The sequence below is a fragment of the Excalfactoria chinensis genome, chromosome 6 (assembly GCF_039878825.1).
Source record: "Excalfactoria chinensis isolate bCotChi1 chromosome 6, bCotChi1.hap2, whole genome shotgun sequence".
Lineage (NCBI taxonomy): Eukaryota > Metazoa > Chordata > Aves > Galliformes > Phasianidae > Excalfactoria > Excalfactoria chinensis.
The window spans coordinates 29,264,883-29,289,353 of NC_092830.1; the positions used below are offsets into that span (position 1 = coordinate 29,264,883).

Sequence of the window (24,471 nt, forward strand, 5' to 3'; positions counted from 1 at the left end):
GATCTTTATTCTGGAGTTACTTCATTGACAATCAAAGTATAATTATCTCTCTAGTACAGGAGGTGGACTACTCAACAGCCCACAGACATGTTACAAGAGCAGCACTAAAAAGGAAGAAGAGTACAGTCTTTTTGCTCTTTTAAGGGGTTGAATATCACAGTATCCAACAACCAGTATAGAATTTGCCAAAGATGACAAAATTGAAACAGTGGCACCACAGCTTCTCAAGACAAGCATACCAGACAACCATAAGTGGACACTCTAGCTTGGGTGAGCCTGCCAGCTCAAAACAACTGTTTACAAATGGTTCACATCCTTAGCAAAGGTAGTTCTGGCTTCACTGCAGAGGATATCTCTTGTCTCTGTTTAGGCAAAAGTAAAACTCCTAGAAGTAGAGCTCAGCATGTAATGTAAAATCTAATCTTTAGCTGTAACTATTCCAGCAGCTGGGACTAAGTTTTACAGTTTATGTCCACCTCTTGCAGCACAACCTTGTCTGTACATAAGGGAAGTTTCATTTAATTACTAACAGAATGATTTGGGGATTGTAGTGGCGACTAGTGGGACAAAGATTGGAAGAAAATCAATATAAAGCATTCAGAATGGCCATGAAATTTCCTTCCCTTAGGAGATCCTGCTCCAGTTGTGTCAGGAATACAAATCAATGTCTTTACATTTGTCACAGTTCTGTCTTGTACTCATTGAATTATACTATCATGTATTCTTTGGTTAAATAAAATGATTATTGTGGTAGCAGCATTTCCACTTTTAAACAAAATTTACTGCCATGGGTAGCTTTTAGGTAATGAAATATAATTGTCTCCTAGACAGTTCACATTGGAAACTTAGAAATGATTTCAGTTCTTGGAATAAAAATAAGGAAAAACATTCCTAATTCACTATTCATTCAGGCTGACATTTCTGAGTCATATTAAGAGCACCAGGCACCCACATTCACAAGCCCTATGCATAGCAGAGGGAAGGATAACCGTCTATAAAAATGAAGAATAATCAACCCTTCCTTTTTCCATTCTTTTCAGCTCAGTATTTCAGCTTTTCAGCTGGATTTCTCTTCCACTCACACTATGTTTAATGTCACTTAAGCTCACAAGTTTCAGCAGAGCTGCTCCTGGTTTACTCCAACATGACTGCATGGGTGCAACCATGAGTGCTAAAGGAGTTGGCTGAAGTCACTGGGAGGCCACTCTTCATTATCCCTGAAAGGTCATGTTAATCAGGCAAAGTTTGTGAGGACTCCAAGACAGCAAATATCAGTCTTATCAAGAAACAAAAGAGGAGAATGCAAAGAACTACAGTCTGGTAAACCACACCGTTATCTCTGACAGAAGAAAAGGATCTGAGGAAACTACTTTCAAACATATTGATTACAACAAAGTTATTGAAAGTGATCAACATGGGTTTGCAAAGTAGCAACTTGTTGTGACACTGGTTCTGAGATCCTGTTACCTTGTGAATGAAGATTAATGTGGATCCGACTTCCCTTATCTGACAGATCCCAAACTGCCTCTCATGCCTCTCTAAGTAGGAGTTTAATAATGAAATAACTAACAGCTGGAACTTCAGATTGCATTTAGTTATCATTGCATTTAATTCATTAAGTTCCTCAGTAAGAAGAACTCCAATTAGAAGTACAACAGAAGTTTCCAGGTTCAGGCAGCAAAGTTGTTTCAGAAAATATCCCAAGCACTTGAATTTAGTTTTGCCCTAACAGTTCAGGCTTGGTGATGGCCCTTGTTTAGGTGGCCTCCAGTCTAATAACACTGAATCCATAGTCTATATTCTCCTAAGCTATGAACATTGACACTGAGCTTATCTGGTGAATGTTCTCTTCTGCTCTGAAAATATTGTAATAGTGATTTCCTTTCAACTATGCTCTTGATCATGGCTCCAGCATCAGGTTTCTGGAATACAATCTATCTCAATGTTGAGGGTGGTAAAAGAAAAGAATTTCAAGCACCAATTTGAGAGGAAGGAGGACAAGGTCCCAGCAGTAAAAAGTCAAAACAGAACCAGTGAGTAATGTGTTATGCTAAATCATTGCTTGTACAATTTGCATTGAAAATGTGAGATATTAGACACAAGAAAGCAGCTGCCAGGCAGAGGATCTATTGCATGCTTGCTCTTAATACCCTGTGAATCAGAGTGCATATATTACTGTGCAGGAATTGAAACTCTCTTAATATCCTGGTGGGATTACTCGGATTGCTGGTGGGGGAATGTGTACGTTCAAAAAACTTCCTACTCACTTCCTTCTCTCAAGCACATCAGGGGATAATTTCTTCTCATTCCATCTCTGTCTATTGGAAAAAAAAAATATACCATTATCTTCCATTTTATTACAAACACAAAATAATCACTGAAGGACAGCTCTGGAATATCAATTGCCTCAATAAAGAAAAGTCTAATGACAATTAAAAATATTTCAAGGCATTTAGTTGTAAACATGGCAAATGTATTTAATAGTATAACTTCAATTCTATTTTATCACTTGAAAAGGAAGTTTGCTTAAAATTTTCAATTTTCTGGAAAGATAACATCAAAGATGAACAATACTAGCTCCTCAGAAAAGAACAGCTACAGAAATTCAACATGGCCCACAGATATTTGAAAAGATGTTTTACAGACAAAGGAAAAGGGCAGGTTATTGGTATCCAGAAAGAGTGAGACCAGGGCAATAAGGCAAAGCATAAGAGAGATAAACTAATAGAGCAGAAACAACAGACTGATAGAAAGGACATACTGAAGAAACAGAAGAGAAGAAAGTATAGCCTACAGAAATGAAATACTAGCATGGAAGGAACATTTATTTGGACAATAGTTTTAAATGAAAGAATTCAATTGGAAAACTGAATGAATTAAGAGAAGTTATACAAATGATAGGTTGTTATATTGCGCTGCAAAGGAACCAGGCAGCAAAGCAGAAGGAGCTAAACTTGTTAATGTAGAAAATTAAAGGAGTTATATGGTAAACAGAACAAGTATGGACAAGCAGTTATGTCTTGCATGGAGTAACTAAAGGACATGCATTGTTCAAAGTGGGCAGAAATAAACAGGAAGTGTGACATGAGAGACTGAAGAGTAGAAACCATCACAGAAATGTGTAGGTTGGAAGGGACCTCTGGAGGTTGCTAGTCCTATCTCCTGTTCAAAGCAGAGCTGTCTTCAAAGTCAGGTCAGGTGGCTGAGGCTGTATTCAATTGAATTCTGAAACTTTCTAAGGATGGAGATTTCACCACCTTTCTTAAGATACTCCGCTGGAGTTGTGTATGTTGTTTTGTAAAGACTGATAAAGACACATGAGGTTAGATCTGTTTACAGCTTGAAAGGTCTTTGATATTTTTTGGTCAGATCTTATGAGGAAATGTCTCATTCTGAATAACAAACTTTCCCATTAGAAATTCAGAACAAATATTACTGGTTTAATATGAAAGATTTATTTACCAAGTACCAGTGAAGTCAGTGTTGTAGAGCATCTCCTTATGGATGGGACCACAAAAAATCAGCTAATCCTGGCTCAGTACTGAAAATGAAAACATACTTCTGAGAGCATTCTCCAGGCATTTCTTGAACTCCAGCAGATAGATGCTATAACCACTGCCATGACCGTCATGGAACCTGTTCCATACTCACTGCCTTTTGATGCAGAGCCTTTTCCCAGTAACTACCCTGATCCTTCCCTAATGCAATTTCATAAGTATTGCTGTTGTTTGAGTAGATTATTATACATAACACTGTAGAAAAATATGCTGATTAGAATTATTTTAGACAGTGAGATAAAGTATTGCATAAACAGAAAAGAAAAAAAATATATAAAAGGAAAAGAAAATGAAATGCTTCAGTAGATGCAAGGCTCCTTGTAGTGGGAAGACTTGGCAGTTTGCAAGTTAATCCTTATGCACTGCATGAGGGTGCCTCAGAAAACCCAGAGATTTCTTGATACAGGAACCAGCATGAGAGCTTGCATGTTAAGATGCACAAAAGTAGAAAGCAATGCTTTTGTTGTTATGAATATATTTTTTTTTTCTGAAAATGCTTATTAGATGCATTATTTTGTTAGCTGGCATTGCTGAAAAGCCATGGAGCAATTTATTAATCTGAAGAGAATATGACATAGATTGCATTTGATAAATGTTGTCATTTTCCTATGGTTTTTACACAGTAACACAGAAGATGACATTTTTATCCTTTGAATGGATGATGGGACTTATCATTCATAGGAATGAATCAAAGATGCTGTTTGCCACAATGAAGAAGATAGTCCTTTGTAATTAGTCTCAGATGGACTGAAAGATGAGGTCTAAAACTGAAAGATAATGTGTGATAGTAAAGCATGAACAACAGATATTTTCATAGTTGAAAAATAATACATATATGTCTTAACTCAGAGTTTATTATCAACCTATCATCTGTTACATGAAGAACTTGCTGCATTGAATATGAAAAATGATGTGCAAATGTGCGTGCATCTGAAGAACTTTTTCTTAATAGAAAACATGTATGAAACAGAAGAAACTGAGAACCTTTGCAGTAGATTATTAGATAAGAATATAAGGATGAAACAGCTTGGCAGCTCCAATCAAAGACCCTGGGAATCATTGGCAGCAGTGGATTGAGCTCTTAGAAACTGAGGTTATAGCAGCCAGGGGTGAGATGTGATAGAGGAACAAATAAGTGACTGTCTATGAAGCTGGCTTACCAGCAAACACAGGGAGTCTTTCCCCATGCGTGGGTTTCAAGTCAGAGGTTTTTTCTGCTAGTGTTAAAGGGTGGCTGTACTCAAATCTGAGCATAAGGAGCAGCTGAAACAGCACAGAACAGGAAAACAGTGACAGAGAATAGTGAGAAGAAACACTGGGATTTTATTCTGTAAAAATATTTAAAAATATTTACAAAGTTTGAAGTAATGAGTTTGGTTTAGAGGAAGGAGTCAGGCTCTTGATTGACTTTTCTTCTATGCTTATAAAAGCAGGAAGTCATGCTATGTTTGATAAGAAGAATGACTTCAGTGATATTTGGTTCAAGACTAGTTTATTTTACTGACCCAAATTTGACTACTGTTAAGGCTATAAAGGGATAGAAGTATTTCTATATGTATATTGCTACTATGAAGCTTATAAAATGTCTGTGTAACTGGGAAGAAAAATATGAATTATAATTTATTATTAAGAATTTCTAATACAACAGCTCTATGGAACCTTCTATAGATGCTTTTGGCGTCCTTATTAGGTTTGAAGGTTTTTGTTTATTTGTTTTTTGTTTTTGGATTAAAGAATATGGAATTCTCCAAGATAGAATAAAGAACTGTGCAGTAGAACTGAAGGAGACATTTAAGTAGACAAGCTGGGTCATAGAAGGAACAAAGGAAAATTTCCCTCTATTTAAATAGTTTACCCTAACTCAGGCCAGCTCATACCCAATACAGATGAGGTAAAGAAGAACTCTGTACAAACCCAATGAGCTACAGAAAAAACCTTCAGTTCTGGCATTGTCAGGATTTCTTTTCAGGCTTGACAAGTATATCAAAATGTAAAGCTAAGTGAAATCTGTGGTGCAACACAGGAAAGAAATGTGGTATAACATGAAACAGTTGACATTTGATGATGCCCTATTTAAGCATGAAATGATTTTAGATCTTGCCTTAACTTCAGGAACATCTGGGCGGCTGTCAAAACCAGACCATATCTTTTTCTTTGCATTGTGATATTTGAAACAAAGTTTAAAACCCATGTAGGCTATGAAAGCCATTAAGACAGAGCCTGAAGGGCTTTCCTCTGTGTGTAGCATTGAAGACACCCATTTTCATTAACAGTCATTAAAAGGACTTGATATTAATGATGCACTTTTCACAGTTAATTTCCTTTTCAGAAGCATAAACTATGATTCTGAGTCCTACACTTGCTTCAATTAATTTCTAATATTCTCTCCCCCGCAACCACTTTACATAAAGAATGGAATCACCAAAACAAAAAGAAAAACCCTTAAGGCTTTCCTAGCTTCATAATCAACTCCATCCCCCAAGACCTTGTTGCAAAGGAGAGTACATCCATAACAAAGATATTTCACTTTTATACTTATATCTGGTATCAAATACAAATATCTGTAAGAGTCAGTAGATTGCAAAAAGTTACGTAGTCTGAGAAAAAACTAATATGGCATGAAAATAGGTTTTGTTTGTTCTCATTCAGTTACTGGACTCTTGCATTATCTCAGTTATGTCCCTCCACAGAAATATTTTCCCCTGGCACTTTACAAAATTGTCTTTCTCAACCCAAACTCAGTTCTGTGAACTGGTGAAATTTAATTTTTTCTCACTGGAGAAGGAGTGATGTTTTTTACTTCTTTCTCCTTAGCCTAAATGCTTCTCCTTTGCTTATGGGTGCTGATGAACAAGGAGATTTCTGCCAAGGAAGTTCCTCACTATAAAACTGAGAGCCTACTCTGCACTCAGGATATTGGGCCTCTGACTCCTGCCGCATTCTCTTGGCGCTGTCACAACAATAAGCATAATATCTACAAAGTTCCACTGCTCAACAGATCATATCCCATGTCAGACCCATAGGCATCTGGCACAGCAGTAAGATGGCAAACACACCACTAAGGAGTACAGTAGCAAGCTTCATATAGCTGTATTGCTTGAACAACAACACCAAACACATTTCTTGCACTAGGATTGCCTCTGAGACCAGACCAACTGCAGAGTACAACATAAAGACCTCACTGAGCAGATAGGCTCTTCATGCAGATGCTCATTAGAATGATCTTGCTAAGCGTTCGCTGCTTGGTCAGAGGAGAGCCCAGGTCCTACCCCTGGCTGGACACAGAGCAGAATTGAACAAAATGGCTTTGCAAACTCTTTGAGAGGGCACAAAATGATCAAACCAATTTTGGAGACTGATTCTGTTGATTACAAATGGCAATAGTGGTGTAATCATCTTTCTGTGCATGTGAAGCCTGTAACAATTTGTTCATAAACAGGAATCTTTTTCCTTTCCCAAGTGAGTGTGCAGCATTTATTCGTGTAACCTGAGGACAATGCTGTCACTTACCTGGACTTTTGCCTGTAGAATGCAAAACAAAAATGTTTATAACCTCAGTTCAGATTAACCATTATCCAAATAATAAATCACAGATGCTACTTCTTTCGGGTTCAACCTAAACACAGAACTGAGGTGATCTGCTGCCAGTTCCCTCATGAGTTGATAAAGCAAATGTGGCAGACTGGCAGGGGTTTTGAAGATTCTATATATTTTTTTGAGAACAATTGCCTAGATACAGAAAAAAAATCCCAAACAATTCAAGCTCTCCCTCACAACAAGATTGCAGATCAATAGCATTAGTAATCAGTGGTCAAACAGAGGGAGTGACTATAAATGCCACAACCATAAAGAAACTTCTATCATAGACCACCAACAAAACCACATACAAAACAAAGCCTCAAGAGGAATCAAGGGTTAGAAGTTCTGCTTATTTACAGAATTGCCTGTATGATTAAATCTGAACTACCCCAGTCTTTTTCTGGGATGATAATTCAGCCATGAGCACATGTACCATCCCTTCAAGCACCCCTCACATTTGCCATCTCTCTGCTCCTGCAGCTCCGATGCACTCAGCATTTTCACAGTAGAATACCAGTATTGGTATACTCTTTCATTCTCTGTAATTAATCCAATACACCCACAGGAGAAATGAGGGAGGTCTTTAGACATGTCTTCCAAAGAATGTCTCACTTACAGCATTCTTGTCCCTTTAAATGAGTCAGCTACTTAGCAGCCAAATTGGGAAAGCAGCCAAAGAATTCCCCAGGGATCTGCTGGCAGGAAACACATCACAGTCCTGTAACACAGCTTTGTGGCATTAAGGCTCTTTCATCATAACAATTTCCAAGATTATTTGGGGTAGCAAAATGTAATGGCAAACACAGATTCATATGGGATCAACTGACAAAACACACGAGCTTTCCTCTTTTCATGCTTCCTGGAGGCGCTCAGCTCTCCAGACAACAGAACACTGCTGACAGTTTTCATCTGGGTTAAACACATAGGTGGTGGAAGCCCCATCTCTGGAGGCATCCAAGGTCAGGCTGGATCAGGCTGTGAGTACCCACTGAGCTGTAGGTGTCCCTGCTCATTGCAGGGGTGTTGAACCAGTTGACATTTAAGAATCCGTTCCTACTCAAAGGATTCTCTGATTGTCTGAGTGAGAACCAATGCCTCAAGTCCTGTATGTAAAAGTCAGAAATACACCTGACAGCTGGAAAAATAAAAATTGTATTATATATTTCTGCAATATCCAGGTGCTATGAATCTTGTGCAGCCTCGGGGAATATCCAGTTTCTTGATAACGTGATTTGATATTCCAAAGAGAAGAATAACCTGACAAAATGATTTGCTAAAGAGATGTTACCAGAAGCATTCAGCTGTTCCCATTCTCACACAGTACCTCCATGGTACCCAAGGGGAGGAACTAGGAGAACGAGCATACTGCCACATGGGAATATCCAGAGCCATTTTCATAGTATGCAGCCCATTCCACATATAACATTAAATTCCAGTGTCACTAGAAAGATCAGCATTTGTTTATTGCCCAAATGATAAAACAAATGCTATGCTGGATATTTGGACATGTAAGCATTAAAGTCCATAGATATCTCTCACTGAAAAGCATACTCAGATAAAAAATTATTCTCAGGTGATATGAAAATGAGGTGATATCTTGGCAAAGCTATTCACCTTGTGGCATATTATCAATCTACTTCCTCTCTTCACATTTATAAACATTTGGATATGCACAGAGAAGGTGGTTTCAGTGCTGTGCACTGAGACATTCAACAGAGCTGCATTCCTGTTGAGTGGGACTCAACCAAAACAGACCTGCCCGAGAGAAGGCAGATTCTTCTTCTATCAATGCCATAACTGGGTTCACACAAATAAGTTAGTTTCCCTCCCACTGTGAAAAATTTACCAGTAGAGTCCAGTCCAGGCTTCCTAAAACTATGACAGCAAGTTTTACCTTATTTTTGTGGTTTATGAGGAAAGACGCTTTAACACAGACTGCAATGCACCATCAGAGCTGAAATGAAATATTCCTGCTGGTTCAAACTCTTGTTCTCCAGTGCTTTTCCCCTATGGTTAATTACAGTGCATCTTAGAGAAGCTCTTAGTCCCATACACCACTGGTGACCTGCTCCCAGTCCAGCCTCCAGGATGATGAAGTTGCAGGCATGTTCTAACCTGAAATGGGAAAAAGCAGTTCTCCTCCTTGCTACAGGCTGGGAATAAGGTGTCTCTGACCTGGGACAAGATGACATGCTTGCAGTAAGAACCTGAGAGACAGAAGGTTTTGCAGCAAGTAGCTATTCAGTTAACTCCATAATTCCAGTGTGAATTTTGACCTTTCATAAATCCTTCAAATACAATGTTTTAGTCTAGCAGACATTTAAATATCCTACCGGTTAACATATATACATTGCATACTGACTACAGCCTTACTCACACTGTTCATATTACACAGACAAAAGCTGCCATATGGTTTCATTACTTTATTGAAGAACACAGACAAAGCTCCAACCCTAAACAAGGGATATTTGTGGTGTCTTTAAAATTCATCCAGGAGCAGCATACAAAACAATATTTTATGCAAATTCAAAGTCTTACTGTATGCTGCTGTGTCTATGGCTGGTCTAATGTGCTTTGACTAAATTTATCAGTACACTCAGTAACTCCTTGTAATATTGAGTTTGTTTCCCCTCACAGGAGTAATGTAAAACAAGTGCAAAGCCTTGTGGTACTGCAGGTGTGACTTGGCTAAAGGGTAAGGGTAGGATTACTATTATAAATAATTGTTCCTTTTAAGTAAATAACACTGAATAATAAAATACAGTAGGTACAAAAGTGAATTGCATTAGGAGGCCCAGTTCATAAATGACTATTATTCTCCGTATTTTCATGCAAAATAATGAGTCTGATACTTCGAGCATGTACAGAGATATGGAACTTCACTCACTGCCAGTGGAACAATTATTCTGTGTTTCTGGGTTTTTGCTTTTAGAGATACAACAAATGCAATTGTTTTTCACAAGATTTTTCTTCATCAGTGTGCTCTCTTTAAATAAAACTTTGACTCAAAACATCACCTTAACTGAGATCTCCCTCACAAAATGATAGCAAAGGGAGAAGCACTGTGTGTGAAGACAATGTCCTGATCATCTGGTCTAATGTCCTTGATAACCTTCTCGAGGCTCTCAGACTGAGATCTTGATCTAGAAACCTCAGCAAATGTTTTGCCTAAAACTTGTTTTCTTTTTCTGAGAATGAAATAGGCACGCACAGTGTTCTAGTTCTGCTCTTAGCTCCAGGTACATGGCAGCTCTGCCAAAGTCTTGAGAGAGGATGAATCTACCACCTCTGAATATTACTCAGTTCACAAGCAATTCACAAACAGTAAATTTATCATTCAAAACAGAAAATGGTTTCTCTGAGTGTTTTTGTTTTGTTCTGTTTTGCTTTGTTTTCTGGGCCATTTTTGGCAATTGCAAAGAGTGCTTTGCCCTGGGTAAAAAAAAAAAAAGCAACCTTTTTACATCACTGTGGAAAGTCCCAGATCTCAATTTCTTTTAGAGCTCCTTTCTCCAATATGAAGGCAACAGACTTTGAGCTCCCTGTATCAGAGAGACACCTTTCTTTCTTTTGTCTGTTTGGCATAGCCAGTAAAGTCTATTGGTTATCTTTGCATGATTACACTGTAATTTTGCCCATTAACCCCTAAATCTAACCAGGTTTATGAACTGCAAACTGATTTCCTTCTCTATTGGAAATTCTAAGTTGGTATTTTCAGTCTGACAAAACTCATAGCTTCTCCCTTAGTTTTCTTTTTCATCCTTTCAAAGGGAAACACACCCTTTGCTGAATGTTTTTCTTTTCCTTCTTTACAGATTACAATGTATTCATCCATGCTTATGATTATTTTGGAAACATGTGCAGAGAACAGAAACATTGTTTCCCAACACAATCACTGTATCAGCTTCCCTTCTGTGATATTAGAAATTTGCTACATAAGTAAACCGAATCTAAATCATGAGACACTAAAGTGTATCCAGCCAAATGCTTTCCCCCCTGCTTTCCATGACCTTGGAGTGCTGCATTAGCTTTGTGTATAGAAAAAAATCTTTGCAGCACACGTTCTGGGAAAAGAAATGAACAAAGATCTTGATACTGTATGCCTAGAATTTCCACATGTTTATGAGAAGGGAACATGAAGTACTGAAAATACAATGTTCACATCATGCTTTTGCAAGCTTACCACTTTTGTTTGTTAAAAATAGTCCCACAGACTTTCCCATAACCGAATGTTCATAACTATATCACCTCCAGCTGTGATCTCATTAGATTGCTCAGACAGAGCAAGGTCAGACTAAGTTGGTTCATGTATGTAAGGCTTCCAAGAAAGGCCATGTTGTGAAAGGGATGCAATACCAGTAATTCCATAGGAACTATTTCTGTCTCCAACTTTTTTTCTATGCAAAAGTAATGATTAACTTTTTTGCTATGAGGAATAATAAACAAGGGATCTCTAAACACAAGGAAGTCGAGTGTGTGCTCCATTAACACGTACCTATGAGAAAAGGTCATTATTCCTTCAGAACTGGAATGCAAAGACTACAAATGATTGTCCCCATGAAAGGAAAGAACATCAGAATATTATTCTAAGATTACTTCCATGGTATTAATAGGCATGCAATTTATGATTATAATTTAAATGCCAATAGGAGCTATAATCATAATATTCTCATCTGCTGAAGAAAACAGGACACTGAACTTCCCTAGTGCATTCTAGCGTGAAGATCATCTTAAATAAATAAATAAATAAATACAATCTACTGCCTAAACAACAAAAATACCTCTATTATCATTTATATTTGTCTGGTTTCAGCTTCCATTTATTGAATGTGCACACATTTTTCCCTTTTGGATTAACAGATCTTTTATTGGCACAGCTCATCACAGCCAAAGCCATCTTCTTATTTTCTCTGTCATCTTAAAAGACTAGATTTCTATGAGCCAAGACAGTATTGGTTCCCTTTGTTTACTTTCATCGCTCTTCACAACCTTTCTTGTAATCCCACAGCAGTGATACCAACATCAATAGGGAGAATAATCCTATTTAAAGTTCTCCTATTTTATCTCTGTATTACAAAAATCTTCCTGGACAGAACTACCATGCAGCAGAACACGTTATGTTCAGTATTTGCTAATAAGCACATTACTTAAAACTGATAGTCATCAGGATTAAATTTTCAGACTTTTTCTGGCAAACATGGAAAAAGAAAACAAGTGGTTTGATGATGAAACTCATCAGCAGCAGAATGAGTGAACAACCACCTGCCCAGGTGAAAAAAAAGTTGAGCAAATCAAACATGCAAATCAAATATGGGATGATAGTCTGGATTAGGAAGAAGAGCCCTTTGCTTCATGTGCACAGTGATGGAAGAAAGTACAAAGTACACCTCTAAGAAGCATGTATAATTTGAGTTGCATTTTGACAGAAGCTTTCCATGACCATGTAGCTCCAGACGGAAGTCAAAGTAAGATCCTACAGAATATTTTTATGAGCCCTGGAATAACATCACAGTCCTTCTCAGAGTATATTTCACTGTCATGGAAATTGTGGAATTGCTGGAGAAGTCACTTGGGCCACAAGAAATCAACTCTGGGTGCTATCTCTGGGACTGTGTCTTGTCAGCATTCTCATAAGGGATTACTTCATTTACATAGCTAGTCTCTTAATATCTTTGTTGAAACAATAAGTAAAATACCCAAAACTATGCTTTCCTTTGAAAGAGGAAAAATGAGCCCCTGAAGAACAGCAAGGAGACTACAAGAATCACTTACATTTGGATTATTTCCAAATAAGGTGGCTTCACATAAAAATCTCCTCTTCAAAACTGGCTTTGGAGATGCATTTGATGAATTTTATCTATTTTGAAGAGCTTTTAGTGTCTTGAAATTTAATTTCCATTGCCCTTGTCAAACAGTGAGAGCTGATGTGTTGCTCACTGAATGTAAAACCAGGCCAGTTCCTCCTTCTTAGTCATAATCAACAGCTTTCAGTAGCATGTTCATATTCTCACAGTCCTATTTTATTAGCATGCATATTGCCTCACTAGCCTGGAAAGAGGTCCCTTGCTTTGTAGAGTCTTTTATGTTCGTCTGTTGCGTCAGCTCAAACTGCTTTCGTCTGTAATGTCTCATTTGCATTTCCTTCATGATCCACAACTATGCTCAATTCTGAATCTGCTGTTTTATCCCCATGAACAGCAGCTTAATATTCTATTCTGTTTCCTGCTTCAGTTTCTAGTACCCAGAACAAATGCAATACTCTCGTTCACAGGAATTTATCTTTAGACTTGATGACAGACAAATACTCTGGCTAGATACAAGCAAATTGCCTCTTTCACAGGAATACATTGTGCCTGCCTCTCAGTCACACAAGATCAAAGGGACAAGGTTCCCATGAGCTTGAGAACAAAGTCATTCACATAAGCAACTCACCATGTCCATGAGCAGTATTTTGAGGCTTCCACACTTCTCTGACGTATTTGAGCAGCCAAGTTCTTCACATTCACCACATAAACAGCAACTTCCACCCATTGTAGCCAATTCTGAAAGTGCTCTCGTACTGTAGAAAAACAAACAAACAAAAAACAAACAAACAAACAAACATGCTTGTTAAGATGTGCTTTAAAAAAATAAAATAAAAAAAAAATCTATACATAATGATTGAAAGGCTGGACAGAATATGCCAGAACCTACAACGTGTATGTTTGCATGTGTCACATCTCACTAGGATCTAAAATGAAGCTGAAGAGGTCAAGGGTTCTGGCAGCTCTGATATACTCCAGTGGGTTTCACTTTCTCACCTCCACTAGGGAGGACAGCAACAAACAGCAAGAAGACCTCCACAGCAACTTAATTATTTACTTGTCTCTATTGAATTCAGGTACTAAGCCTTAGGCATTCAACCTTGAAAACTATTAGCTAAAATCTTTGAACGCAGGGAATCTGACAACACATTATCCATGCCAAGCACAGAAGACAAAAGAAATGTCTGAAAGTTTTGTAGCAGTAAGTAGAAAGGAAACAGATATTAAAGAAGAAGAATGAAAGGGAAACATTCACTTTATTATGGCAGAAGTTTCAGGACTTCCTGAATGACCTGGTTGCTACCCTCAGGGAGGAGAAAGGTAACCTCATCAGCAACATTAGTTAAATCTGCTGCAGTGCGTGAAAACTCCAGGAAAAAATGGACAGAATAAAACATAATTGAATATCCAGAACTTTAACTCAGCATCTAGCTATCTCTCTCAAAAGACCAGAAGATGTGATAAACCAATGGCACCAAAGAAATAAGCATAGGAACAGATAGCCAGGAGGAAATAAAGGAATGCTTTGGGTACCATCAGGAGTTTAAACACAGATGAAATTGCTTAGAGCTATCAGTCAAAGTGTTAACATAACCCTTGCAATGTGAGAAGAGCAATATGTAGATAACATGTACTTTAATTTTTGGGGTACTATAAATTATGCCATATGAGAAGTTAGTGAAAAATAAAACAATAAGCTCCACTCATTTTTCAACACTGAGGATCTTATTGCAAACAACCTGCATCTACAAGTTAACTTTTTAGTAGCCTTACATTGTCTCCTATGTGTTGCTCAGAGCATCTGAGATTGAATAGTAACTCCAAGAACAAACTGCTCTTAACTGTGCCTTATTAAATTATACATATGCAACCACTTAGTCTATCTACTGATATGTTTATGCTATGCCTTCCAAGAGCCATGAGAAATAAATCACACCCCTTATCTCTACAATAAATGTGTCTTGTAGTCCCCTTGATATTCTGTGTCTGTACACAAGCCTGGAGACAACTCATTTATACATACACAAGTGCTTAAGCTGTCAGAGAGCCCAGTATCTGCTCCTGCTCTGTAACAGCATTTCTTGCTCTCCATGTTTCACTCCTTAGCAAAATGCTGGACAGTACACAGCTGCTTTACTAATTTGAACACATGACTCTGCTCAGAACTGATTATACCGCAATTACAGTTATCTTTGTTTTTCCCCTCTCCTTAGACAAAGCTAAATGTAAACAAGGATGCTTAATATAGATTCATTCCATAAGACACAGTGCTTTCAGTTTCACATATCTCTGGAGGAAAAAAAAGCATCCTCCTAACTTTATTACTTTGGATGCTCACAGTAAAACAATCATCTTCTTCACAAATTACAGAGCTCCTTATCAAATGGAGACTCATGGTGCCTTGGCTTGAGGTCCTATGCAGAGAAGTATGAAATCAGATAAAGAGATAACCACTTGCTAGAGAAACAGTCAGAGTCACAGCCTACCTTGAAAGCAGTGGAAGTTGAATAAAGGCACCTAGAGCACTACTATAACTATGGTCCTGTGGCTCTGGGCAGGAGGGAAGGTCAGGGCAAGGCAGGATAAAGTTAATCTCATGGCATTACTGTTGTGAGAGCAGTTTTGTGATACAATCAATACAACACAAACTGTAACAGCCCTTCCCCTTTCCTGCATCAACAGGAGATGAACTTCAGGGGCCCTTTAGCAGTTGGGTTCTACCTGATGGGAGTCACACAGAGATCAGATATAGCACAACAGGAAGTAGATAGCTGCTGCAGGAGTTACAATGGCAGATGATGTGCAGTAGGTGCACTGACAACTCCAACAAGCTAAAAGGTCTGAAAGCTTCACAAATCCTTGTGTGCTTGAGCAGCAATCAGTGATTCTCTATGAGGGTGTGAAAGCACTAAATCAAAGCTAGGCTCAAGCCATACCCACAAGAAGTTGTCTGTATGTGAAAGCAAAATGCCCTGCCCCCCAGAACCTAATCTATGCAGGCATCTTTCCATTTGAGCACCTCAAATACAGTTGCAATTACAATTACAGGAACCAGAAAGGTTTCTGGGCACTCTCTGTAAAGACACCATCAACTTCTTCAAACAAGCTAACGGCACATAGGAAGTATAATGTTAGCAAGCAAGAATCAAATGAAAGCATATCAACTGTCTCTTTCAGGTGTAAGGAAGAATTTTGTTTCATTTATCTAATAAATAAATAAAATAATCAAGAGTAAACCTTGGCAGCCATTACCTTTATAAAACATCCAGAACTCCCATTGCACTTGAATAGCAGTGACAAACCCTGATGTTGTATAAGTTCTGCTTTTGAAAGCTCCTTCCCTCTCCTACAGTTAAGCTCCTTAGTCTGAAGGAAAAACTCAGCACAGAAGGAAACAAGTTTTCTAGAAGACAGCTATTATTTTTATTTCAGAAATATCTCCTGACTCAGACTTCATCTTTATGCTATATCAAACCACTGGGGAAAAAAAAAAAAAAAAAGAAAGAAAAATACTTCCCCAGCAACCTCCAATATGCCTGTTCCCCTACCTTTTGCTGAATAAATGAACAAACAAATAAATAAATAAGTACAGCTGTTCTGTTATTGGGCTCAGCTGTAAAGATTCACAGGTCTTCTCCCTTATCTTCCACCTGCATTTGTTAGGCCCCCATATCTTCATTAAAGCTATTTGGTCCTAAGTTTAATGTATATTTCCTACTATTCTTTGCAAACTATGTTCAAGAAAACATTATTAGAAATTTCTGATAAAACCCACATTTCTCTTTCTTTAAAGAAAGAAATCTGATAGGAGTAAAGTTTTCCAAAGAGGTTCCTGCAGTAACTGTTTACTGAAGGGCAGAGGTTTTTGAAGAGCTGCTCTAAAAATCTCTATCTGGAGTTTAGCTGTGAATGTCAGCCCACAGATGATTGTATCCTCTAGGAGAATGTGTCTAGTAATGAGCCTTAGATCAGTATATAACCAAGTTTTGATTTTAACTAAAGAATGGATAATCTTACATAGTTTAAGAACTGTGCTTTCCATTTCCCCCATTAGATTTTAATTCTGACAAAGAAAATCTTGTCATCTACGTCTGTGTAACAAAATGACTAAACTGATCTATCATCTGCTGAATATTGCTTACAAATCCTCTGGGCCCAAAGAAATTTGTGATTAGGGAAACAAATTGCTCTTTCGAAAAGTAGACGTTTGATGTTGCTTCTGACTCTGAAGCACAAACAGAAGCCTAAGCTGTGGATGAAATGGGCTTTATTCTCTGCTAATGTGACATTTTCCAAATGGCATGTCTCAGAAGAGGTAATTTGTGAGTTTCTAAAGAGTTTGGAAGCTGTTTTTATTTATTTATTTTTAATTAATTTACTTTATTTTTATTTTTTGAGCATCTGCTGGTGAAAGAATTGGCAAAAAATCTGTGTGTTATCTCAGGTATCACTGTGAGATGGTGGTAAATGTAAGCCACAGAAAGTGTAAACTGACAGCTGAGAAAGAACCAGAACCTATCTTCTCCTGCTAAAGTTCATGTAAAAAGCCAAGCAATGCTACCCAAAGTTCAGGCTGTCAAGCTGAGAAACTAGCAGAATTCTGAATGGGGAACTGCATAGCTGATTGGTGCTGAAAGGTGGAGACTTGCCATTAATCTATAAAGAGAATCTGTTAATAGTCTGAATAGGAGCGCCCAGGAAATGACTAAGAGGACATTGACTCTCCTTCATGCAAATGCTGCCTTCTTATAATAGAGCTCTCATTCCCCCTCCTCTTTCAAAGGGATTCATATATATCTGTCATTATGGGTGAGGCAGCTGAGACTGATTTTGTCATTTTATCTTTCTATTTTCAATAGTCCCAAAGAATTTGCTTAGGGGAATAAGAGGAGTAATTACATTACCATTGAAAACAAATATCTGTTAGAAAGTAGTGGTCATTAGATCTCACCAATCTGATATTGAAACCACAAGAGCAGACAACAGAGCAGGTACTGTTGTACCTTTTCCTATCTTACTTTCTGTGTGTCCATACATACACATTCATGTATGTACATCTTCATATATATATTTACAGAAACATTTTCTGTAAGATGTGTACATGCACAGTGAAACATTTAATTTTGATTCCTTGACAAAGCAGACTAAAACATGGTCATCCTTTCCTGTTGTGAGGTAGCAACACTGACCTCTGTGTTTTCAGGATAAACACAAGTTTATTAGAAACAGGAATACATTTTTCATTGCAGTCTTGTCAACTGACACTGGAGAGACTATTCTGGCCAGCGAGGACCCAATAATGATACCACTGCTAGCACAAGCTCCGGAAATTTTTCCTGATCTCTCCCAGACACTCTGGCATGTATCAGATCAGGGGAGAGTGTTTTCCCCTCACGCCATCTTCCCTGTGAAAATAAAATGTCTTGAAAATAACTAGTACAGGCTCAGGAAGTGGTTTGGGAATGCTGCATAATGCTGATGGGTTTTCCCAAATCCCTTGCATGGAGACATGCCAGGAGGGGATCGCTGTTTGCTTAGATTCTCTGTGCACAGCTGAGGGCCTGCTGAAGCTGTAATATTCCTAATGAGATCATGGGCGACGTGCTTGTCTCACTCTGCAGAACATCAAAGCAAGCAGGAGAGGTTTATTAACCAGCAAAGGAGACTCAAGTTCTTATCAGTATTACAGTATATGAAAGGGATCATAACAGTCAAGTTAGAGACAGGTCTGGATGGTTAGAAGCTTTTGTTCCATGCTTTAAAGTATTTTGTGAATGCAGTCCTGAGAAAACAGGAAACTGAGGGGAAGAAGGGTGGACATGAGGTTTAAATTTATAGGCTCGGTAATTTATAGGATAGATAGTCTCCACAAAAACTGTGCAAAACAGAATGGATTTCAACAACTTACCTATACAGTGGGATAAGACAATAAGTACTGAAAGGAGAATCCACCTTCTTTCATTTTTTTCTTCCAAGAATTTAATAACATTTGTTTTTTTGCCATCAGTGTTCCCTTTGTCCAGATAAAGAGTCCAAACTCTTCAGTCCTTGAAAGATTTCTGTTCTTGTCCTTTTCTGAAGAGGTGTGGAATCAAATGTAACTTTCTCTCTGAGATTGTGTTCTGTGCTTTGAGCCCTTTCTGAACTATACATTTCAACTTTATCTTCCTCAATAAAGATTTGTTTTCAATATTCATCAAATTTCTGGATTTCTTTTATCTTCCATTACAATTGATATACTGGGATCTTTGGAAGATTGTATGTTTACATACATCTGCAAAGCAGTGCTGTACTGCAGAAATGTTCTAGTGAATGTATTTTGACAAGTCTGGAAGAAAGACATTGACACATGCTGTGATAAAGAATGATAAGGAAAACTATTCATACCATCACTTTCTAAATGAGGTACCTAAATGAAGATTTTAATAGTAGCAGTAATAGACTTCAACTGAGTTAATGGAGCAAACTGGGATCTTGCAGAGAACCATTTATGAGAGCTGGATGTCTCTCTGCTAATGTGTGCAAAGGGAAGTTCAAAAGTCATGAGTCCTCCCTTCCACAGAAGTTGCATTCTTGGTGTTACAGAAGTGGAAATAAGTATACAATACTATATCCTAAAAATCAGAGAAGACTTTATTCCAGAAGTTGACATTAAGTATGGGGATTAAGTATGTTGCTTGTAAGGGTGCTATAGATGCTTAATTTTGAATTTCTCAAATGCTTTTCATTCTCTTCCCAATTTGAATGATACCAGACATGTAGTGCCTAAGCAGACTGACCGATATCCAAAGTGTAGTTTGTGGCACACCAGATATTCCTCAATTTCAGTCCCCAGCACCCTCTCTGAACTTTGAAGAAGACAATTTATTTTTGTATCTATGGTACCATCTGTGTTGATGAGTATCTGGTCATAGCAACATGAATGTGTGTATGAATGAACTTACCCAGAGAAAGACGTGATACCAAGTAATGTTAGCCATCAAGGTACTTCATTTAGCAGCTACTTGGGATAAAAGTAGTTTCTAACTTTAAAATGATTTATTAGGCTAAGAACATAATGCCTACAAATTCTCCTTGTTGCTGCATCATTGAGCAATGGGATGGAGAAATACATTGCTGATAAAGCATAAATGACATTCTCCACCTTCAAACTCTGCTGGAATCTCTCTTGATTGTCAAGAGGATGAATTACCTTGCTGCTCAGCCTTGGTGCAGTGCTCTATATGCTGGATCTCATCCAAGCCAGAATGTATACTGAAAATCTCCTCAGAAAAGCCCACCTGAGTTATTTCCCTTCTGGGATCAAGAAATTCAGAATGGCCACACTGGGTGGTTTCCAGCACACAGATGTTGATATTCAGCCCACAACATGGAGACAAAATTAAAGTTGCCATGGATTTATTAGAGGTACCATTTTATGTGGCATACTATGACCTACCCTGTCTTTATTCCAAATTAAAGACTTGCTAATAATCTAGAGCATTCCCTGGAATTATTTTCTGATGGTTCTTCCATCAGCATGTTTCAGTAACATGCTCTTCTTGAATGGTTTGAGATAGAATCATAGAATCATAAAATCATTTGAATTGAAAGAACCTTTAGAGGTCATTTGGTCCTGTTCCCCTGCAATAAACAGGGCCACCTACAGCTCATTCAGGTTGCTCACAGCCCTGTCCAGCCTAAACTTAGATGCCTTCAAAGATGGGGATCTGCCACATCACTGGGCAACCTGTGCCAGTACTTCACTACCCTCACTGAAAATACTTTTTTCCTTATATCCAGTCTAAAACTCTCCTCTTTTAATTTGAAGCCATTTTCCCTTTTCCTATCACAGTAGATTCTGCTAAAGTCTGTCCCCTTCTTTCTTGCAGCCTCTCTTTAGATACTGAAATGCTGCTCTCAGGTCTCCCTGGAGACTTCTCCAGGCTGAACAGCCCCAGCTCTCTCAGCCTTTCCTTGAAGGTAGGTGTTCCATCTCTTGTGTCATTTTTCCTTGCTCATGCCCATCAGAAAAGATGAGACTGTCAGTAGGATGGTGGGTTCCTACTGCCTGTAAACGCTCATGTAAAAACTTTTTTAGGTCTTTTTTAGCCAGACTCTCCTTGAACTGTAGGCTGATGTATCCCACCTCATTAGAAAGAACACTGCATGAAGCAAGTAGTGGCTGAAGAAGCATCAGTGGCTGAAGCACAAAGCATGTAGTGGCTGAAGAGCATCAGTGTGTCAGTGTGGGGCCGGCTATAATTACACACCGGAGCACTATTACAATGTGTGGGGTGAGTTAATGTTTCAGCAACAGTGCATGAATCATCACCAGCACTTGCTGGCTTTACTTAGAGAACTGTGAGCTGCACTGAGAGTATTGATTTGTCTGTGTTAATGTAGAAGACTGTTAGATTTGGTGTTTGCTATGCCTTATGTGAGGGCTAGAAGTTGCTTCTTGTCATCATAAGAACAACGACTACAAAAACAATGAGGTCCCAGGGAGTCTGCTGCCAGCCTGAGGGAGTATCGTTGGACTCCTTTGCTTTGTTTTGTAATTAATTTTGAGTGTGCTCTGCAGAATTAATTTTAACTGGCAGAAATACAGCCCAGAAGAACAGCCAGTGGTCTGGAAGACAGTAGTGCCAGAGTTTTTGATTTCTTTCTGCCAGTGTATTTGAAAATGCATGTACAGGCAGATCTCACAAATGTATGTTTCTCATATTCTCAAGGATTCTTATGGCTAGGCTGCAAATTGCTAGAAGTATTGCTCCCTGCATATTGCTTTCCCTATAGGGGAAGAATGAGGGCGAGAAGTGTGATTTTCTTGGGGTCATACAGTGGGTTCAAGGCATGGCTCAGGAGCTTGTCCTGGGCTGGATTGTCTCAGCCATCAAGTCCCTGGGAGAACATAGTTGCCTGAAAAACATCGTATTTTATGATTAAAAGTCCTCTTCAAATGACCAGTACCTTCTATAAAGATACACGTCATCCCATAATGTCAAAATTTTAAAGAAATAAAAATCTCTGAATTGAATGCTATGAAGAATGCTTTTTTTATTAGGCTGACTTCTCTAATTAGAAGTTACTGGGGCTTTACCAGAGAGGTACTAAAGTGTTTATTAGGGACACTGAATAAAACACTGTCTCTTGGTGAATGTCTCCCATTATTAGTGCCAGTGGCAACGTGTCCCCGTAGTACTCCGTCATCCATGGATTTGCTACTGATTACAGATGTGTTCCCTAGAGTGCAAAAGATAAAGGGATTTTTTTTGTTATATATATTTTTTTAGTTTTAGCTGAAGGAAATCTATGGCACAGCTATCACAGGTAAATGCATTAGTTCTCCATAACAAGGGGAGAAATCTGTGGTGTGTTTTGGGAGCTCTCATGAGCCCAGCACATATTTATTAATTCTAGCTGGAATGCAAATCAGAGATGTTACCTCTTAGAATGCTCAAAACAGAAACTGTAATAAAAAGAATGGCAAACAAATCAAAACCTCACACGATCCCTTCTGATCTGCATTGAGCTCTCTGAAGAACAATTTCCCTACAAATCTGTTCCTGCGTTGTTAGTTTTATCTTCCAATAGCAGTAGACAAAAATGTGACGACTTTACATCTGTTAGGCCATTATTGTTTCATGTGTGGGGGTGACATTGCCACTCACTGATGCACCGTAATGACGCATAATGGCTTGGTGATGCAAGTGGGCTGGCACTGCTCTCTGCCACCAGGAGTCTGCAGCTGTGGCTCTGCTGGGTGGGAGAGATGCAGCTTTTTCTCTTCAGGTTTCAGCATGACATAGTGGTGGGATAAGTTTAAGTGCAAGCAGGGTGTACAGATGCCATTATCCACTTGTGGGGCAGTAAACAAGATTTCAGAGCATGAAGGGCATATAGGAACTTGCTGCTGTTGGCCGAAACTATTAACCAGACCCAAATAAGCTGTGTGCTTGAAAACAAAGACTGATATGAAATCTCAAAACATTCTGTTTCTAGTTCTGTTTGTGGAAGAGAAACGGCCGAGCTTGATCTTGGTATGAGAAAGGAAAGAAGTAGGGATTATTTTTAACTGTTAATACTTGACTGCTGCTTATAAATTCAGAAGAGGTAAACAATGTATTGAATAATAAACCTATTATTCTTCTGATTGGAATACTACGGGGGTCAAAGTTCATCTCATTTCTAGTTTTCTGCTAGGTTCTTTGATTTCCCTCCAATTTTTTTACCACATCCTTTATGTTATTGGACTAAGAGCAAGCTGGTCTCCTGCATATTTCTGTTATGTGATTCCTACATCTGCTAAAATTTAGCTCCATATTTTCTCTGACCTATGAAAATGAAACTGTAAACTGTCCTATGTGAGCCCATGCAAGCCATTTACATCAGTGCCTATACCTCTGAAATACTATTGCAGGTGCTGCTGGTCAGATGTTACAGATATCTTCATGCTCAACATATTGGTCATTATCTTCAGTCATCATATAACCCATGCTATAATCACAGTTGCCTTTCTTTTGGGGCCAATTCCTCTAACCTCATCTCCTGTAGTGGTTGTTGAATAGTGATTACTGTCACCTTCTGCAGAAGATGAGGTTGCCGAGGCCCTGCTGATGGGTGACAACTCCTTCCAGACTCATTGGCTCTCTGTTGCTTCCCTGTCTGATTCTGGGTGGATCTAATCTGGTGCAGCTCTTCTTGCCATGTCATTGCTGGCACAGAATGCATAGCTCTGCTTTTTGGTGTCCATTTACAGAGCCGCACATGCGCACTCAGTTCTCATATCAGAGCATCTGATGCCAGTGGTTTAACAGGAATGCCACTGTGACTGTGTAGAATCCAGTAGTATCTCTTTTGTATGGCTTTTGAGAATTTCCATTTAAAAGTTAAAGAATCTGTTTCCTCTTCTGCTCCTACATGAATTGCCTTTATTAACAAAGCCTCATCCCAAATAAGATTTATTATAAATAAAAAGAAAAGGAAATTGAAAAAAAAAAAGTTTATTTAACATTTAAAATAGATTTATTTACATTCCTCATAATCTAAGCTAGATAAAACATTTCAGCTTTGTGATAAAAGAAAAATACAAGTAACTCACCTTCCATTAAAAACAGTCTTCTGTTTATTTAAATCCTCTGTTACCATGAACTTCCTCTAGAAAGAGATGTGTGTGCACTACCAGTTTCCCTGGAGAAAACAGTAGTGAAAAACACAGATCAGAGGGAGAGTTCATCACCTGCCCTGACAGGTGGCTCATCGGGGTTGTTATCTTACTCATCATTAACAGGTGCTTTTCAAATGCTCAATTACCTCTTTCACAGATTGTCTTGCTCAGGTTGTAATATCTCAGCAGAGCAAATGCTATCTGGACGTCAGCTTTATCACATCTTCTTGCACATCAATTTTCCCTTTGAGTCAATTCTTCCTGTACTAAAAATATGAACTATGGGCAGATCCCTGGACTCGGCTTATCATTTGTCTGAGTTCTGAGTCTTAAAATAAGGTTTTGATTGTGCTTACAGGAGGCAGGTCAGAATTGGAAACCC

The 24,471-nt window shown here is 38.4% G+C and overlaps 1 long non-coding RNA gene across 1 annotated transcript; it reads right to left on the reverse strand.

Moving 5' to 3' along the window:
• Positions 1–8,405: 8,405 nt before the first annotated feature.
• LOC140254333 (uncharacterized) lies at positions 8,406–16,460 on the reverse strand. The gene is made up of 3 exons (XR_011904160.1): positions 16,193–16,460; positions 13,569–13,695; positions 8,406–9,251 (listed from the first exon to the last, which is right to left on the reverse strand). It is a non-coding gene; the product is annotated as an uncharacterized lncRNA (long non-coding RNA).
• Between the last annotated feature and the right edge of the window lie 8,011 nt (positions 16,461–24,471).